This window comes from Chrysemys picta, chromosome 5, assembly GCF_011386835.1.
Source record: "Chrysemys picta bellii isolate R12L10 chromosome 5, ASM1138683v2, whole genome shotgun sequence".
Classification (NCBI taxonomy): Eukaryota; Metazoa; Chordata; order Testudines; family Emydidae; genus Chrysemys; species Chrysemys picta.
In genome coordinates this window covers 51,149,776-51,169,550 of record NC_088795.1, presented here as the reverse complement: position 1 = coordinate 51,169,550, position 19,775 = coordinate 51,149,776, and positions in this window count along the sequence as shown.

Sequence of the window (19,775 nt, the reverse complement as noted above, 5' to 3'; positions counted from 1 at the left end):
TGTGAGAGTTCATATGGAATTTCAGTTTAAGATTATTTTGTTTTTTATTTTAAGTTCAATGGGAGTCTAGGATCATCAGTCCTTTGTGGAATTTGGCTTTCTAGTGATTTGACTCCTATAAATACACAATTAACTCAGGGCTGGGGACTCCTCATATTTATATCACTTCTTGAAATACCATTGTTTGTTTTTAAAGAAACTACCTCTTGGAATTATGTCATTGAATCAATTGTTTCTGTAAATACTAACCTCAAAAGCTGTGTATCACTCACAGAAGGATGTCAGCCTCTTCCAACATGACTAAAGACGAATATTCAGTCTACTGCATCAAGAGGCCTCTGAGAATAATATGAAATCCTTCCCCATTGAAGTCAGTAGCAAAACTTACTGACTTCTTATTTGTGGGCAGAAGCGGGGCTTGGGCTCAAACCTGAGTCAGAGCCTGGGCTTCGTGTGCAGTAGAGACCTATCATAAGTCACTTTAGCTTACCAACGATAAATGAGGTAATCTCGAAGTTACAAGAGATAATATTTAGTTCAAGCCTGTTTTGTAACGAGATGTAGGACACATGAGCATAAACTGAGAGTGACAGACAAAGATTAGAAATGACCAGATTTAAGAGAAATATGCTTTATCTTCTTTCAGTGCTACTTATGAGAGCAGGGGCCAATTTCAGACCTGAATGACACAGTTGGTTTCCATGAATTTGCACCTGCTTATCCCAGCTCTGAAGCTGGTTCTAGCTGTTGGTTAAAATGCTCTGTGAATTGCAATAGAAGACTGGAGAGGAGAAAATAACAGGAAGAGTTCACTAAGGGGAAGATATCTGTTTGATAGATTTATGCAGGTGCTGCTCTATTTAGCACCACATGGAATCAATATGTGGATTTCTTTGCTCCTATATTTCTCAAAAATATTGTGTTTTTTATTAAAAGAATGTAAGTATTTTTGTTGTGTACATCTACTTTTGTCATTTACAGCACTTCAAGCTGTTTGCAAGCTGTTGTACTGCCAAAAAGGCCAATAGCTAGTAGTCAGCCTCGAAAAAGGAGAATTGGATTGATGGAAAGGAAATAAATGGAAATCTGGAAATATATTAAACTGCTATGAATTTAGCATCAGACCTACAGTAGTTAAATGGAAACAATAGCCTGTGGAAGTAACGAGCTCAATTATAGAGCTGTATGGAGAATGGAAGTTCCATTTGCAAATGACTTCAAGATTTTAAAATTTGGCTTTGTCCTGATTAGAGCAAAGACCAAAACAACAATTTAAAAAAAAATATTCATTTTTACCATACCAAAACATTTCATTTTGGCAAAATGTTTTGTTTTGATTTGAAATACTAGTAATATATTTTTAGAATGTGAAATTAAGTAATTTTATAACAAAATAATCAAATTTATGTTCAGAAAATATTAGAATAGGACCGTTCAACACTCACAGAAATTACTTTTACTGTTTTTCTTTTGAAATATACACAATTTCATGAAGCATTTATATTTTGATGGAATTAAATATTCCAAAGGAATAGAGTTCCATTGAAATTTCTCTAAGCAGGTTTCCTCAATTATATCTGATAAAAATGATAGGGTTCTTTTTGGTCTGTGAATTAAAAGGTACTTAAGGTTCTGACACAAATTAGATCATGGAAAATTTTAAAAGCATAACACCTTCCCCTACTGACACAAACAAAATAAATAACCAGAGAGTATTCATCTCTAAGTTGAATTTCTTGGCATTTGCTGGTTTAAGTCAAGATCTTGATATTATTTACAGATATTATTCTTTATGCATGAGTATTTTCAATAAAATATAAAAAGTTCAGAAGAAAATATAAATTAACATACTTTTACCCTTTTTAATTAAGGCTCATGAAAATATATAGTTAATTTCTAAATAGATGCAAAATGCAAATAATTTTAAGATATTAATTTTCCTAGTGCATAAATATCCATATTTGTCAGTTTTGTATATAATTATATAGCCTGACAAAAATATTATTGTTAGAGTTTAAGACTAAATACTTATCCATACACATTAAGCAACTCATCTAAAGTTAAAAGACTATATCCTATATCTGTATTTTGGCATTTATGTCCTATTTTTAGAGTCAATTTCAGTGTGCTCTTGGCTGTTCAAATTATATCATAATTCTTTAGAAACTCTTCACTCACCCTCCTCCATTTATTTCTTCCTGGACACTTTACAAATCTTTGGCAGGTTTCACGGTACAGGAATCCTACAAGGAATTCTTGATTTGATTGTTATCCAAGGACTGGCCCAAAACTCTGTGTGTGTGTGTGTGTGTGTGTGTGTGTGTGTGTGTGTGTGAGAGAGAGAGAGAGAGAGAGAGAGATGATTGATTGATTGATTGAGATTAAACGACTCTCCCTGGGCCTTTCCTATGTTACGAATTGTGATGTCACTGACACATTGTTTGATACTTTTCTATTATAATCCTTCCACCTCCCTAACTTTTATTTTAAAGGCACTGCAGAAGTGCAAAATACTTTAAATATTTATTACTTTTAGCTTCTGCGCCAAAACTATGGAAAAATTCTTAACTTCTTATTTCCTACCCCTATCGCCTCCCCACCCCCAACTTTATAGATGCCAAGAGTAACTGAACTTCCTACTCTATCCTCTCCTCATCTTTATTTGTATGAGTGAAGCTGTGTTCCCATCCCCCCCCAATTTCTCCTCTGCGTCATTTTAAACTTTTATGGGGATAACTTATAGGGTTAGTTATTGCAGGTGTCGAATTCCCTTAACTCCCACTGGTCTCACCTTGCAGGATCTGGCCTATGGTTTCAATTCTGGTTTGTGTGGGACGTGACATTAATGGCCACCATCAACCTAATCTGCCACTTTCTGACCTGTGGATTCAGGTTGTTCTCTAGTACTGTCTACTTTACCTCAGCTCCTTGAAGATTCTGGGTAAAGTGGTAGACGCATATCCAAATATAATAAGCCAACCAGAGCCATAATTAGTGGTATTCTGTGTGGACATCTATATAGACACCAGTGTCATGTTCAATAAAAGCTTAGGTTATACCTTACAGTATGTTGTCTTCCAAGATAAAACAGACTAGGAACTGTGTCTCCTAAAACTCTGTCCATTGGAATAGACTTACATGTTCACTGACCCCACTGTACGTCAGGAGTATATCGACTAAAAGCAATGAATGATGGCACATGGGTGTAAAAATGGTATAAGTAAGGGAGTAATCAAGACTCCGGTTGGAAAAGTGGCTAATAAGTAGAAGAGGGAGTCTGTTTCTCTACTCTGTTGTGTTGGAATGGATTGGAATTGGGCAGTAACTTCAAGAATCAAAATTTCTGCATGTCACAGATTTGCATAATTCTGTTATTTGACACATTGGATTTGTTACCACAGATATCATGGAACCAACCAATTAGCAAAAAATGGATATGTGTATGAATAGGAATGGCATCAATAATTACTTTAGTTAAGGTTTATCTAGCTCTTTCTGGTTTTTCTATTGCAGCTATCAGACAAGCTATAAGGAATATCTATCCTCGTGCTTCAGGGCATTCATTATCAAAATCTTTTTTTTAACATTGCTTGTCAAGTGCCAGGAATATGTCCAGATAATGAAGGTTAACAATCAGGTTAGTCTGTATGCCACATTAATATGAAGTCTCAAACATGTTACATTTTCTGTTGCTTTTTATTTTCAAGATTTCTTACAAATAGAGCCCATGCTAAAGCACATTTACTAACGTGGTAAGTGTCTGAAAGAGCAGTTTTTTTAATACACTGCTATAAATCCTAGGGATCTGGCTAACATGGGTATGAATTGTAATAGCTGTAGTTATATAATCTTCAAAATATTGTCCTTTGTGTTTAGATCACTTGCTAGCTAATCTATTTTCTCAGTACAAAACTATCAAGTGAACTGAATTTCATTCAAACCTTTGCTTAGCTCTCATTGAAGAGGAAGGTGTTAGTGGAGTTGAAAAGAGAGTGGCTAAATACTGGCCAAAGAAATTAATTAGCATGTACCATTTGTTGGAATAGATGCCAAATGTCAGACTTTTCAGCATTTATTCCAGGCCAGATTGTGAGTCCCAGGCCTGGTCTACACTATGAGTTTAGTTTGAATTTAGCAGTGTTAAATCGAATTAACCCTGCACCCATCCACACAACAAAGCCATTTAATTCGAAATAAAGGGCTCTTAAAATCAATTTCTATACTCCTCCCCGATGAGGGGAGTAGCGCCAAAATTGACATTGCCATTTCGAATTAGGGTTAGTGTGGCCGCAATTCAACGATATTGGCCTCCAGGACCTATCCCACAGTGTACCATTGTGACCGCTCTGGACAGCAATCTGAACTCAGATGCACTGGCCAGATAGACAGGAAAAGCCCCGCTAACTTTTGAATTACATTTCCCGTTTCCCCAGTGTGGTGACCATGCAGAGCTCATCAGCACAGGTAACCATGCAGTCCAAGAATCGAAAAAGAGCACCAGCATGGACCGTACGGGAGGTACTGGATCTGATCGCTATATGGGGAGAGGATTCTGTGCTAGCAGAACTACGTTCCAAAAGATGAAATGCCAAAACTTTTGAAAAAATCTCCAAGGGCATGATGGAGAAAGGCCACAATAGGGACTCACTACAGTGCCGCGTGAAAGTTAAGGAGCTCAGACAAGCCTATCAAAAAACAAAGGAGGCAAACGGTCGCAGACATGCCACTTCCACGCTGAGCTGCATGCAATTCTAGGGGGGGGGCGCCACCACTACCCCACCTCTGACCGTGGATTCCGAGGCGGGGGTAATCTCAGCCATGCCTGAGGATCCTGCGGACGGGGAAGATGATGATGAGGAGGGTGACGACGAGCTTGCAGAGAGCACACAGCACTCCATTCTCCCCAACAGCCAGGAGCTTTTTCTCAGCCTGACTGAATTAACCCCCAGACAATGAGGCCATGGAAGGGACCTCCGGTGAGTTTACCTTTGTAAATATAAAATATGGTTTAAAAGCAAGCATTTTTTAATTATTAATTTGCCCTGAGGACTTGGGATGCATTTGCGGCCAGTACAGCTACAGGAAAATCTGTTAACGTGTCTGGGGATGAAACGGAAATCCTCCAGGGACATCTTCATGAAGCTCTCCAGAGGTACTCCAAAAGCCTTTCCATAAGGTTTCTGGGCAGTGCAGACACTTGACCACGCCATGCTAGTAGCAAGTAATCTGGTATCATTGAATGACAAAGCCTGGCAGCGTATGGTCCCAGTGTTTGCTGGCATTCAAGCAACATCCATTCTTTATCTTGCTGTGTTATCCTCAGGAGAGTGATATCGTTCATGGTAACCTGGTTGAAATACGGGAATTTAATTAAGGGTACAGAGGTGGCAATTCCTAGTGGACTGTTTGCCTGTGGCTGAAAAGAAAGCCTTCCCTGCAGTTAGCCAAAGTGTGGGAGGAGAGGGGGAGATCATTGGCGCTGAGCTTTTCACGTTTGGCTAGCAGGGATCTTCCCTGATACCAGCCACACGGTGGGGGGAGGGGTAAAGCGATCATCCCAGAGACTTGGATTGGGGGGGTTAGTTTGGTTTCTGCTGCTGCACATTAACAGGAAAACCACAGCACTCAACGTGCTTTGCTTGGTATGTGGGAAAGGAGGGCGCTGCTTTAAGGCTGCAGAAGCCGAAAGACAATGGCTTACCATGGATGCATGCAAGCTGAATTCTGTTGCCCAGACCTGCATCTGTGATCTCTAACACCAAAGCGGCAGGCACTCAATATTAAGATGCAAAATGCGACCTTGTACCGAAATCACATGTGCTATGTAATGTGAATAGTGTTGTTCACTGTGAAAGAGTATAAGCATTGTTCTGCAAAATGTATCTTTTTAAATACTTCACTCCCTTTTTTCCCTCCTTCCCACAGCTGCAGATTTTTCAAGCCTCCCTCCTCCATCCCGAAGGTGAACAGCTATCTCAGATAAGGCAGCGAAAAGAAAGGACACAAGACAAAATGTTCTCTGAAATCATGGAATCCACTTGCAATGAAAGAGCTCATCTGAATGAGTGGAAGGACACGGTATCAAAGTACAAGAAAGATGCAAGTGAACGTGAGGCCATGAGGGACGCTCGAGATGAGAGGTGGCAGGCTGCAACGCTGGGGCTGCTGCGTGATCAAACGGACATGCTCGGCATCTGGTGGAGCTTCAGGAACGGCAGCAAGATCACAGAGTGCCGCTGCAGCCGCTGTATAACCTCCCTCCCCCCTCACCATGTTCCATACCTTCTCACCCAGAAGTGTAAGAACACCAGGGGGGGGGGGAGGAGGGATGCTCTGTGCACCCTCCCACTCCACCCCAGTGGACAGCCCAAGCAAAAGGCTGTCATTACTTTGCACTTTTTAGTGGCTTTTTCCTTCCCTCCTATCCTCCTCCCAAACCCCACCCGGGCTACCTTGTCAGTTCTCTCCCTATATTTATAATCAATTAATAAAGAATACATAATTTTTAAATGATAGTGACTTTATTTCCTTTGAAAGCAAGCTGTGATCGAAGGGGGGTGGTGGTTTGCTTACAGGGAATGAGTCAATCAAGGGGGCGGGTTTTCAACAAACAGAATTTTCACACCGTAGCCTGGCCAGTCATGAAACTGGTTTTCAAAGCTTCTCTGATGCCCAGTGCTTCCTGGTGTGCTCTTCTAATCGCTCTGGTATCTGGCTGCACGTAATCAGTGGCCAAGCAATTTGCCTCAGCCTCCCACCCTGCCATAAAGGTCTCCCCCTTACTCTCACAGAGATTGTGGAGCACACATCAAGCAGCAATAACAATGGGAATATTGGTTTGGCTGAGGTCTGAGCGAGTCAGTAATGTGAGCGACCCTTTAAACGTCCAAATGCACGTTTCTGCACTTGCTCAGCCTGTAGTTGAACAGCTCCTGACTCCTGTCCAGGCTGCCTGTGTATGGCTTCATGAGCCATGGCATTAAGGTGTAGGCTGGATCCCCAAGGATAACTATAGGCATTTCTACATCCCCAACAGTTATTTTCTGGTCTGGGAAGTAAATCCCTTGCTGCAACCGTTTAAACAGATTAGTGTTCCTGAAGACACAAGGGTCATGAACCCTTCCCGGCCATCCCACGTTGATGTTGGTGAAACTTCCCTTGTGATCCATCAGTGCTTGCAGCACAATTGAAACATAACCTTTGCGGTTTATGTACTGGCTACCCTGGTGCTCCGGTGCCAAGATAGGGATATCGGTTCCATCTATCGCCCCACCACAGTTAGGGAATCCCATTGCAGCAAAGCCATCCACTATGACCTGCACATTTCCTAGAGTCACTACCTTTGGTAGCAGCAGCTCAGTGATTGCTTTGGCTACTTGCATCACAGCAGCCCCCACAGTAGATTTGCCCACTCCAAATTGATTCCCGACTGACCGGTAGCTGTCTGGTGTTGCAAGCTTCCAGAGGGCTATCGCCACTTGCTTCTCAACTGTGAGGGCTGCTCTCATCTTGGTATTCTGGCGCTTCAGGGCAGGACAAAGCAAATCACAAAGTTCCATGAAAGTGCCCTTACGCATACGAAAGTTTCGCAGCCACTGAGAATCGTCCCACACCTGCAACACTATGCGTTCCCACCAGTCTGTGCTTGTTTCCCGGGCCCAGAATCGGCATTCCATGGCTATAACCTGCCCCATTAACAGCATGTTCTCCAAAGCACCGGGGCCCGCGGTTTGATAGAATTCCATGTCCACACCCTCATCACTCTCATCACCACGCTGTCGTAGCCTACAGGTTCTGGTTCAGCATAAACTGCATGATAACGCGCGAGGTGTTTACAATGTTCATGACTGCTGTCTTGAGCTGAGCGGGCTCCATGCTTGCCGCAGTATGGCATCTGCACTGTTTACCCAGGAAAAAGGCGCAAAAAGGTTGTCTGCCGTTGCTTTCCCAGAGGGAGGGAGAGGATGTACCCAGAACCACCCATGACAATGTTTTTGGCCCCATCATGCATTGGGATCTCAACCCAGAATTCCAATGGGCGGAGGAGACTGCTGGAACTATGGGATAGCTATGGGATAGCTACCCACAGTGCAATGCTCCGGAAGTCGACGCTAGCCTCAGTACATGGATGCACACTGCCAAATTAATGTGCTTAGTGTGGCCGCATACACTTGACGTTATATAATCAGTTGCCAAAAATCGATTTCTGTAAATTCGGATTAATCCCATAGTTTAGACATACCCCCAGTCTCCATTATGGAGCAATGTGACACCCCTCGCTCCAGTACGACTTTCAGACAGGACTGTGCATCAGAAGATATAATCCCAAATAGAGAGGTTCCTGGCACACAAGGGATGATGCAATATGCTTCCCTCTCTGGTGCCAGTCAGCTTTGTGGCCAGTATGAAGTGGGGAAAGGAAAGAATATGTCCTCACATATTCCATGCCTCCTTTGAGGTGTCTTGGAAGCCTGGGGACTAAAATGGAGCAAGCCTTGTTTTCTGAGTATAGAGATTGTGATTGTGCAGGTGATAGAAGTAGCAGTAAGGCTCCTTTCACTCTCCCTTTCTTCCCTGTGCAATGGTTAGACAAAATCTAGCCCTCAAGATGCAGTACTGGGGAGCTAACTAGCATGTGATTAAGCATATCAAGGTGAGCCACAACAGGTATCAATAGCTTTGGGTACTGCCATGATCTTGCTATGCTTTCTGAAAAAAAAATCATTTTCCTTTGACCATAAAATGGTATTTCTTGAAGTGCTGGTGTAAGCAGAAATAAGCTGACTTGCTCCATATTATCTTTTCTTCAAGTGTTTATTACAACTCTGTAAAATACTAGTTGGAATAGTGTATCCCTATAAACTCAATTTTTCTCTGTCCTTCTGTGAAGAGTTTATAGAATTTGGCTACGGTCCAAACTTATCCTATCTTGGAATTTGCTAGAATTACTAAATTCAGTGACATAACAAAGCGTAAACCTCAGCCTGACCTCTCTCCTCTGCTTTGCTGTTCCTAAGATTTCTTTCTGAACCCTACATTGCAGCCATAATAGCAGTATGCAGCACTGGCTTTGGTCCCAGCTGTACAAGCGAGCATGTACCCAATGGGGTCATGCAGGCATCTGAAGCCCACACTGGAGGCCACTTCCATTTTTAGCAAACTATCTGGCATACAGCTAGCCTGGGGATGTCTACTTGAGCTTCAAATCACACCTGTGGCTTGCAATGTAGAAAGACACTCTTACACTCTGAGTTGATGCTTGATGTGACTTCAGAGTGACTCAGCAGAAATAACCCTGCATTTCTGTATAGGACACTAGCATCTATGAGCCCTTCCTTCCCTAAGCATAAGCCTAAAATCTGCCACCAGGGACACTTTCCTGTTTTTTTGTTATGTTGCAAACCTGACACACACAACACATCAGGTAGACAGTTGGGCTAACTTGGACCAAATATAAACAAATATGGGACAACTAATTTTTCAATCAAAATTATCCATAACAAGGATCAAGTCATCAAATGTATATAACATCAAATTTACATAACAAATGTCACAATACTTTGTTAAAATTACTCATTTTTAAACAGTAACTTAGCTATACAGACTAGCTGATGAAATAACTTATACAACAAATGGTCATGAGTAAATTTAAACTAGAAATTAGAAGCTTTCTAACTATGAAAGGAGGGAGGTTCTGGAACAGCCTTCCAGTAGGAGTGGTTGGGGCAAGAAATGGAGCTTGATAAGCTTATAAACAGGAACATAGGACAGGGTTGCATGTGATAGTAGGGAACTGGACTCAATAATCCAGGTTCTATGTTCTTATGTCCTGATGTTTTCAACAGCTTTTGACAAACTTTTGTACCTTTTGAGCAAAACCAAGTGAAACTCCAAGATTTTCATTTAAGATTTTTGACTAATCTGAAACTCAAAGTGAAACCTAGGGGGTATGAAACGTCCTGAAACTGAATAATGCAAGAATCCTCATGAATCAAAACTACTGAATTTCACATACCTTCAGTGGTCATCATCAACTTTCAGAGGTTGCGACATTGGGAGTGGCAGTATATAACCTCTAACAGCTCAAAATATCCAACTTTCTTGCTATCTTAAGGCAACAAGCATTTTCAAAATTGTTCATCTTTAAATTTTAGAGGGGGGGGTGGTTAGCCAATGGCAACGGATAAGCATCATTATCTTATATTGACTCTAACAAGGCATGTTCTCTCTTTGAAAAGAAACATAAATCTTCCAATACCTGGGGTTGAGAAATGTTTCTATTTTCTTTTAAATCTACACATATGATAGCTCTACTTCACCCACTAAGTATTTATTCAATTTTCTGTAGTTTTAACAAGATAGTCTTCATCTTGTTTGATTTCCTTCTTGTTATGTGTAAAGCTTTCTTAAGTTTTGTTTTTATTGCTTCAGACTGGAGTCTTTTGAAGCTGCATATTATGAAATGTAATTCATTTTCTTTCTGCTGAGCAGTACCTTTTGTCACAGAAGGGGGAAAAGGATAAACTATGGAAGAGGCTTTATTTTAAAAAAGGGAAACAAAACATGGTCATTTCATTTAAAAGCCAAAAGTGTCATCTATGCTAATGGACCCATAAAGTCACTAAGAATAAATGAATAGGCAGTGCAAGTATTTAGTAAAGGTGCTCTAGTTTTGAAACCTCTGACCACTTATTCATTCTTCCTGATAGTAATGCATGTGTGGCTGTTGCCCTTTCACCTAGATACGCAATACTGAAGATTTCTCCATCTCCCTTCAAATGTCCTTTGGCATCCTGTACGTACATTGAAAATTCTAGCCATTAAATTATCAAAGGAGCTTAAGGGTTGATTTGGGTCCCTAACTTCATTAGGTACCTGGAAAAATCCCAGCCTAGAATCAGAATAATTATTACAGTTTTAGAGGTCCCAATTGTATTAGAGGTGGCATTGTGCTAGGCACTATTAAAAAAAAAAAAACCAAACCTAGTAAGAGATGATCCCTACCCTCAAAAGCTTACTTTCGAACAAGAGAAGACAGACAAAGGCTGGGAAAATATCATATAGGTAGGTCTAATAAACCTGGCATTTTCTCTCATTAGGTCATATTGAAATGTAGGTTCCCTGCTACCCCTTTTACTCTACAAGTATTAAATCTTCTGGAGACACTATAAGAATAATTATTGAAACCTTGGCCCAAGGAAGGTAGAGAGTTTTACCAGGGACTTCAATGGGACTGGAAATTCACCCAGTATCTATTTCCAACTATTGCTAAGGCGGAAGCTATAGTTTTGACCATGTAAGAGGTAGGTAACAAAGTTCTAGGGATTTAAATTAATGAAAAGAAGAAAAAGACCAAACATGCTGGAGTTCAAGCCTTTTTGTTTGTTTGTTTGTTTGTTTGTTTGCTTTAGTTTTGGAATTCATATATTTAAGAATGGTCAGAGCCTTTTTTTTACTTGACAATTTAGTTTTCAGTGTGAACAGCTAATTGAAAATATCAGGTTGGAGCCAATACTGTAAGGCAGCTGGCGCAGACTGACCACTGTCTCAACTATTAACTGGTGTTTCACACAAACCTGTGTTCTATGATCTGCATTGGCTGCCAGTTGATTTGAGAGAAGATTAAAGTACAGCTGTTGATTCAGAAAGTTCAATGTGGTTTTGGTTTTGGCTAGTTTAGAGACTCCCTTTCTTGTTATAACAGCCTAATTGCAATCAGCCAAGGTTTTTCAGCAGTTAGCACCCTGGTTTAAACCTGAGTGAATATGACACAGGTCACTTTCAGGGGAGGGTCCTTAACTAAATCACTTCCTCATTTGGTATGAGAGTGCCAGATCTGATGAGTTCAGGGCATGCTGTAAAGCACATCTGCTTTCATAGACTCTTCTAGTTAAGCGAGGATGGAGTCTTAGAAAAGAGAACAGGAGTAAGTTATTTTAGTGGATTAGAGGGTCCTCTTTATCACTCTAACCCACTGAATTTTTACATTGTATATAAAATTGTTTCATAGTTAGACCATAGAAATACACCATAATTTTGAAAATATAATCAAAATTCAAGGAGAGAGGCAGGAAGAGAATGATTACATCTGTATCTCATTAAATTAGTATGTTCATTCCATTGTGCCACTTAAACATAGTTCTCTAGTAATTCAGGATATTTTCTTCATCTTCTGTTTTCCTCGCCCATCCTAATTTCAGACTTCTATCATCACTCTTGTTATTCAGACTCATGGTTTCACACTGAAGAATAATTAAATAGTTTCAATAATTCTAGTTTGTTCTTTCATAATTTCTCAGATGAATTTTCCCAAATCAGCATGACATTAATCTCTATACATCATTCCCTCCTCTCAGTGTAAGCTCTAAATCTAGCAATAATGATTTAAGAGTAATTGAAGAATTGTTTATTATTTAAAGGTCAGAAGTGCAATGATCTCATCTATTTGCTTGCTAAACACTGGCACTGCATCCTGGAAGCACTCACTGCATACTAATGATCTGCTTTGTGCTGTGTGGATGGTAACAGTAAAAGGTATTTCCTTATCTCATGATTCATACGATGTGCAATTAAAAATCTACATACACCTCTACCCCGATATAACACTGTCCTTGGGATCCAAAAAATCTTACCGCGTTATAGGTGAAACCGTGTTATATCGAACTTGCTCTGATTCGCCAGAGCACGCAGCCCCACCCCCCTGGAGCGCTGCTTTACCGCGTTATATCTGACTTCATGTTTTATCGGGTCACGTTATATTGGGGTAGAGGTGTATTAATTATATAGCAGCATTGAGATGGCTATGTGTATTAGGCAGCACTGAGCTTACTGCTCCTCATCTCCATTTCACACTGCACAGCATGGTGAAGCACTGTCTCCTACTATGACAGTAGTATGCTATAAGTGTGCTATAAGCTGCTGTTTCCTGAACAGTCTTGATGGTGAGGTTAAGAATATTCTTGCATTAATATTTTGGAAGCTGCTACTTTGTTTAGGGCTTCCTGGCAGAGTTCCAATCAAAACAATGGCTATTAAGTGCAAAACTCAGTGTTTAAACCACATAAAGTTTATAACCAAAAAACCACACACCTAGGAAATCCAAAATTAAAGCTAACATTCTATCTGCAGCTTTTTGCACTGTGAGAAATAAGTAAAATATGGAATGTCAGTCTTAATTTCAAGTTTTTCTGGTTTACACAATTTCTTTTTGCCATATATTAATGATATGTACATTTGTATACTTATCCTTCTGTTTTTAATTTAAAACAAATAAGCTAAACACATTATATGGAGAGTTATACAAGTCAGCTCTGCTTACTTCCAGGGGCTGCAATGATTCCTCAAACCATTTTTTATCTTGAGTGCTAGTATTCAGTCTGCCCATATTTAGGCTTTCTAGATACATCTGCACTTTCTAAACTGTGTGTGTGTATATATATACATATACATCACTCATACACTCCTGCATGAATTTAGCACTTGTGAAAATGGCCAGTTGAGAATTTTGGTGGGTGAGGTTATCACGGAGCAGGCACAGAATTGATAGACCTACTTCTTAATGTCCCACAGATCTTATCTGGAAGACTCATCTCCAGGGGTGACAGTTCATTTGTCTTGTCACTTGAATCCTTGTCCCATCTGCAAAGGTTTCCAGTTGTGGTGGTGATTTCTTTTTGGGATAATTGTCCATGAGGACTTGGATTATTTATTTGTATTATTTTGACACCTAGCAGCCCAAGTCATGGACCAGGAACCCATTATGCTAGGTGCTGTATAAACAAAGAACAGTCCCTGTCCCAAGTGATTTACAATCTAAGTATAAGGCAAGAAACAATGGATGCATGCAGACAGGTGGGGTAGGACTAGTAAACAATAAGACAATATTGGTCAGCATGAGTAGGTAGTGGTCTCTACATACTAGCCACTTAACTGCTAAATTTTACATAGGTATCATGGCAAAGTAGAGTTTTGATGAGGGATTTGAAGCTGGATAATGAGGCAGCTGTGTAAATATTTACAGGGAGTGCCTCCTTGGCCTGTGGGGCAGCATAGGAGAAAGCACAAAAGTGCTTGTTTGAAAATGTAACAGGTGGGCAGTGGAAGCTGGCATCATTGGCTGATTGGAGGTGAGCATTGATGGCTCACTAGCAAATAAAATGATAGATAGGATGGAGACTGTCTGTGCAGGACCTTGAAAGTGAATACAAGCACCTTGTTTTTGATGTGATAGAGAAGGGGGAACAGAAGAGGGATTATCAGTTGTGGATAAACAGTATAACGTGTACTCCCGATGCAATGCTGTGGCCACAAGGGCCTAGTGCTATCCTTGCATGCATAATCAGGGAAACCTTGGGTAGAAGCAGAGAGCTTATTTTATCTTTACTTGCACTAGTGCAACTGCTGTTGGAATACTGTGTCCAGATCTAGTGTCAACAATTCAAGAAGGATGTTGAATGATTGGAGAGGGTTCAGAGAAGAGCCATGAGAATGTCTAAAGGATAGAAAACATGTCTTAGAGTGATAAACTCAGAGTACTCAATCTATTTAGTTTAACAAAGAAAGTTAAGGGGTGGCTTGATTAGAGCCCATCGGTAACCACATGGGGAAAAATATTTGATAATCAGCTCTTCAATCTAGCAGAGAAAGGCATAACATGATCCAATGTCTGGAAGTCGAAGCTAGGTAAACTCAGCCTAGAAATAAGATGTGATTTTTAACTGTGAGAATAAATATCTATTGGAACAATTTACCATGGGTCACAGTAGAGTCTCCATCACTGACAATTTTAAATCAAGATTGGATGATTACAGTGATCCCGTCTGGACTTGGAGTCCATGATTCACAGAGCACAGTGACATGATCAAAGTGATCTTTGCAGCAGCATTCTGTCTGGATATAACCAGGTCAAGATTGAATTTGTTGTGGCCAGAAAGGATAATATTGCAGTATTCAGGATGAGATGAGAGCCTGGACGAGAGTTTTAGCTGTGTGATTGGATAGGAATACATAACATTTAAGGTATGCCAGAAAGAGTTTGCAAGATTTAGAGAGATCCCGGATGTGAGGACCTAGAGAGAGGTCTGATCCGAAGAAGTGGGCTGTAGTCCACGAAAGCTTATGCGCTAATAAATTTGTTAGTCTCTAAGGTGCCACAAGTACTCCTGTTCTTTTTGCGGATACAGACTAACACGGCTGCTACTCTGAAACCTGAGTTGAAGATGACACCCATGTTATGGGCCAGAGTGACAGACAGGACGGTGGTGCTGTCCACAATGATTAAAACAAAAAGAGATAGCAGGGAAGTCTTAAGGGTAAGGGCATGGACATTAGGAGCTCTGTTTTAGCCCCACTTAGCTTCAGCTGGTGGCTAGACATCCATGAGATGTTAGAGAGACATCAATTAATTTCACGTCACAGAATAGCATTAGCTGATAACATCTTTTTTATATCCATTTTAAAACTAAAATGGGTAAATTTCAGATACAAAGCGGCTAGAGGAAGAGCATAATAAAACCTGTCTTCAGCCAAGCCATTCGATTTAAAGATGGCAGGATTATAGCATACCTTTGATTGCCTATCTCATCAAAGAGAATTTATGGTTTTGAATTTTCAAAAAGGCTTTGAGTGTTTTGCAGTATCCTGCTCCAACTCAACACAAATTAAATTATCCCTCCTTTAATCCATTCAATTTATTCCTAAACAGAATGCTTGAGTGAATAAATAGGCCTTGCAAAGTTTGCTATGGAAGTTTAATAAAACAAACAAATATAATACCCAATAGATCAATGCAGGAGTAATTTCCACTGCCCCGAACCCTTCACTTAGAACACTTAACCCTTGGCCTTTTTGTTTTTTAAGTGGAAGTTAGCATAGGTGCCTCAGATAACACACGTGAGGAAAAGAAAAGTACAGCAACAGAGTAGCCATGTCCCAAATCATTGATATAAAACCCCATACCATAACCGGAAACATACTATAATATATAAACAAAAATATACATGAAAAGATATAATGTGTGCTAAATATATGTAAGGAAAGTATGCTTAATTATAAAATCCTATACATGTTTGCAAAATATCTTGGGTTGTTTAAAAGAAGAAGAAAATATTTAGGAGTTGTCAATGTGTGTGGTTAAATATAAGGAGTGTTGAATAGCCTTTTATTACTTCACTTCTAGCACTAGCAGCTATTTTCACACAGAACAATTAGCTCAGAGTTAAACACGGTAGTTGCCAAAGTATGAAATGTAGTCTTCCTGCTGGGTAGAAAACTGGGTGAAGTTTCCTGCTGGTCTGCCAAGCCTGAGGTGATCACCAGTAATCCCTCAGGCATCCTCTGCTCTTCTGGTGATAAAGACTGAGAGAGTTTTGGCTGGCTGCTGATTGTTCTGCAGTTTCATTTGCTGATTTAAGGGAGAAAATGTTTGATCTCTCTATTTGCAAAATTAATTTCTATTTTCTGCAGTTCTTGATGGGGATGAGACTCCATCCTAAGTACTCTCTGTGGTCCCAAAAGCTTTGCAGCATTGTTAAGCACTGCAGGGACCTTTGCCTAATATATGAACACTTCAAAATCTGCCAGAGAATTGATGTTCAGGAGAAATATGTATTTGAAACACAGCTGTAAATTCTGTTACAAAAGTTAGTGTGCTTGTGTTTTTAGCACCTTGTCATTATTTTGTATCTTTAATTTTATCAATATTTAATGTTGCCAGTAAAGATATCTGATGGATTAATGAGAATACAGGTAACTACTATTCTTTATTTAGATTAGAGCAGGGGTTGGCAACGTTCGGCACGCAGCTCGCCAGGGTAAGCTTCTCGCCGCCCCATTGGCCCGGGACGGTGAACCGCGGCCAGTGGGGGCTGTGATCGGCTGAACCTGCCACGTCAGCAGGTAAATAAAACTGGCCCGGCCCGCCAGGGTGCTTACCCTGGCGAGCCGCGTGCCGAATGTTGCCGACCCCTGGATTAGTGTGATAAAAAGGTTAAAAATTCCTTTCCTGAACAGTTCTATTGTTCAAACTACAGTACTGTGTACTTTTCTGTCATCTGTTATAAATGTTGACAGTTTAACATGGAATTAGCTATTTTGCTTTTTATAGCAATTTGGAAGTACTTATGGTTACAAGTGCTTCTCATCACATGTAAACTTTTAATGTATGAAAAAACATGAGATCAAATTGTCTTCTGGCTTAAATAGATGAGGATCTATTGACTTCAATGGAAGTTTGCTCTTTTACACCAGCAGAGAAATTGGCCAATGAAATTTCAAGATCAGTAAAAACTAGTGCTTTTGAAATGACACTTACTTACACACATCCTGGATATATAAATACTTTTAAACCACGGTTGAAGGGCAGATTTGACTAAAACAATGTAAATTAACATAATTTAAATATTATTCAAGTACATAAGAGGTTGTTACAAGGACAAGGTAGAAAAAATGTCCTTCTTAACCTCTGAGGATAGGACAAGAAGCAATGGGATTAAATTGCAGAAAGAGCAGTTTAGGTTGGACATTAGGAAAAACTTTCTAACTGTCTAAGCCCTGGAATAAATTCCCTAGGGAGGTGGTGGAACCTCCATCATTGGGGATTTTTAAGAGCAGGTTGGACAAACACCTGTCAGGGATGGTCTAGATAATACTTAGTCCTGCCTTGAGTGCAGGAGACTGGAGACAGGTCTCTTCCAGTTCTATGATTCTATGATTAATTAATGTTTAACTAGCACATGTTTACTGAACCTTAAGTAAATTAACAGACAACATAGTTGAAATATATTAAATGAACTTATATTTAAAATTATTGGTCTTAACTTGAGCTTGGCAAACTGTGAGAAATTATTTTGAATATTTGGATAACTTCTGAGCAGAGCTGTGGTCCAACCATGTTCTCAACCCTTTTAGTTCCTATTTTGGAACATTCATCCAAGTTTGGTTTATGTGAATGCTTCCGGGAAGCAATTTCTTGCTCATTTCTGATATTCAGCTGATTCACAAACAAAGGCATCTTAGAAAATATGTGAGACAGATACAAGGATCAAGTAAGTATAAAATATTAAATACTATGGAGAAAAGTGTAGTTGTGTATTTGTTACTAAAGTACCCATGACCCCTAGTTATAGATCAGGATACTGTTGCATTAGTTGCTGTATATTATGATTCTGATTCTAATTTCACCCCAGTTTCTCACTGGTGTGAAATCAAAATCAACGTTTGTATATGAAAACTACTGTGGCTCAAGTGGGCAAATAACTATACTAAATATTTGTTTTCAGTTCCATATTGTTTGGGATCAAGCTAATTTTTTTATTATTATTTTTTTTTAACCTCTGCCACATCACTAGAATATCTCAGTACAATCAGACATTTAATTTAAATACAATTTTATGTAAGTTGAAAGATGATCTCTGATACAAGGAATCCAAGCACTAGCGTATTTCAGGCCACAGTTAATCAAATAGGTACTTATTTACCTATAACCTCAATAATTAAGCATGAATTAGTCAGCAGAGGGAGATGGAAGAATTAAAAAAAAAAAAAAAACATTGCTTTATCTTCTCTAGATAATTGTGCTGAAGTTTCTTGATTTCATTAGTGTGGTGAATTTTTGGTCCCCTCCCGCCCTCAATTATATTTAGGTTTCACTAAAAAGATCACATATCTATAGTTACTTTGTTTCAGGTTCAAATTGCTAATCATTTTTACCTTCCAACAGCTTCTGATTACTTGTATAAAATAAAAGGCCTAGTTCTGCATCCCTTCAATGATATTCTAACATAAATAGGGTTGCAGATCTATTAATTTGCTATATAACATACATATCCCAGTGCAGAGATACTGGAACAAGCATTATACCAGGTTAAAGTTATTTCACTTAGCCCCGTTATAAAAAGTGTCAAACAAATATTTTCAATAGCAAGAATGAAATGAAGAAATAGGAAGAAAAGTAATAAGTGAAAGTACTCATATCAAGTCTATTAATTAGAATTATTGTCTTTTTCTTCACTGCTTGAATACCCATCACCAACCTCATGTTCATAAAAGCCCAGTTTGATATCCTGAAAATGATATTTTTCATGTTCAAAAAATATATGTAGCTGGATATGTACAAAATTTTCCCAGTTACCTTTTTGTGTTGCAAAATAGATGTGTTCAGTTAAGCAAAAGGTTTAACCCACCTTCCAAGGCAACATTATTTTTTTCCCCCTTTTTATCTGCTACCACTGACACCTTTCATGATCTTCCCTGTCACTTGGGTCACGTCTTGATGGGCCAAATGGGATTGTGTTTCTGTTAAAATAGTTCTATCAAATTAGTTGAATATGATTGAAAAGCCCTGATAAGACACAGATCACATAGCATACTCACATTACAGCCACAGATCAGCTAATCTTCTACTTGTGTGTCGGGGGAAGAGTTATGCCTTCAAAAATGTAGGGTGCCCGTTTAAATCAGGCACATAGTAAATTTTTTGTAGAGTATATCTTTTACTTTGGCTCTTAAAGATATTTTCAGCATTTAAGCAGAGCCTTACAAACGCAGGGGCTGACCCTGTAAGTTTTGCCCATTGACTTCTAAGTGAGTTGTGCATGCACAAGAGTTGTAGGATCAGACTCTTCATGTCAAATCCTAGCTCTACAGAAGTTGGTGGCAAAACTCTCACTGACTTCAGTAGAGCTTGGATTTCATCTATGATATGTAAGTGTTTAATTATATTAATTACTAATTACTATGCAAATTTGTGTAAAGTTAACAAAGATTTAAAATCTCAT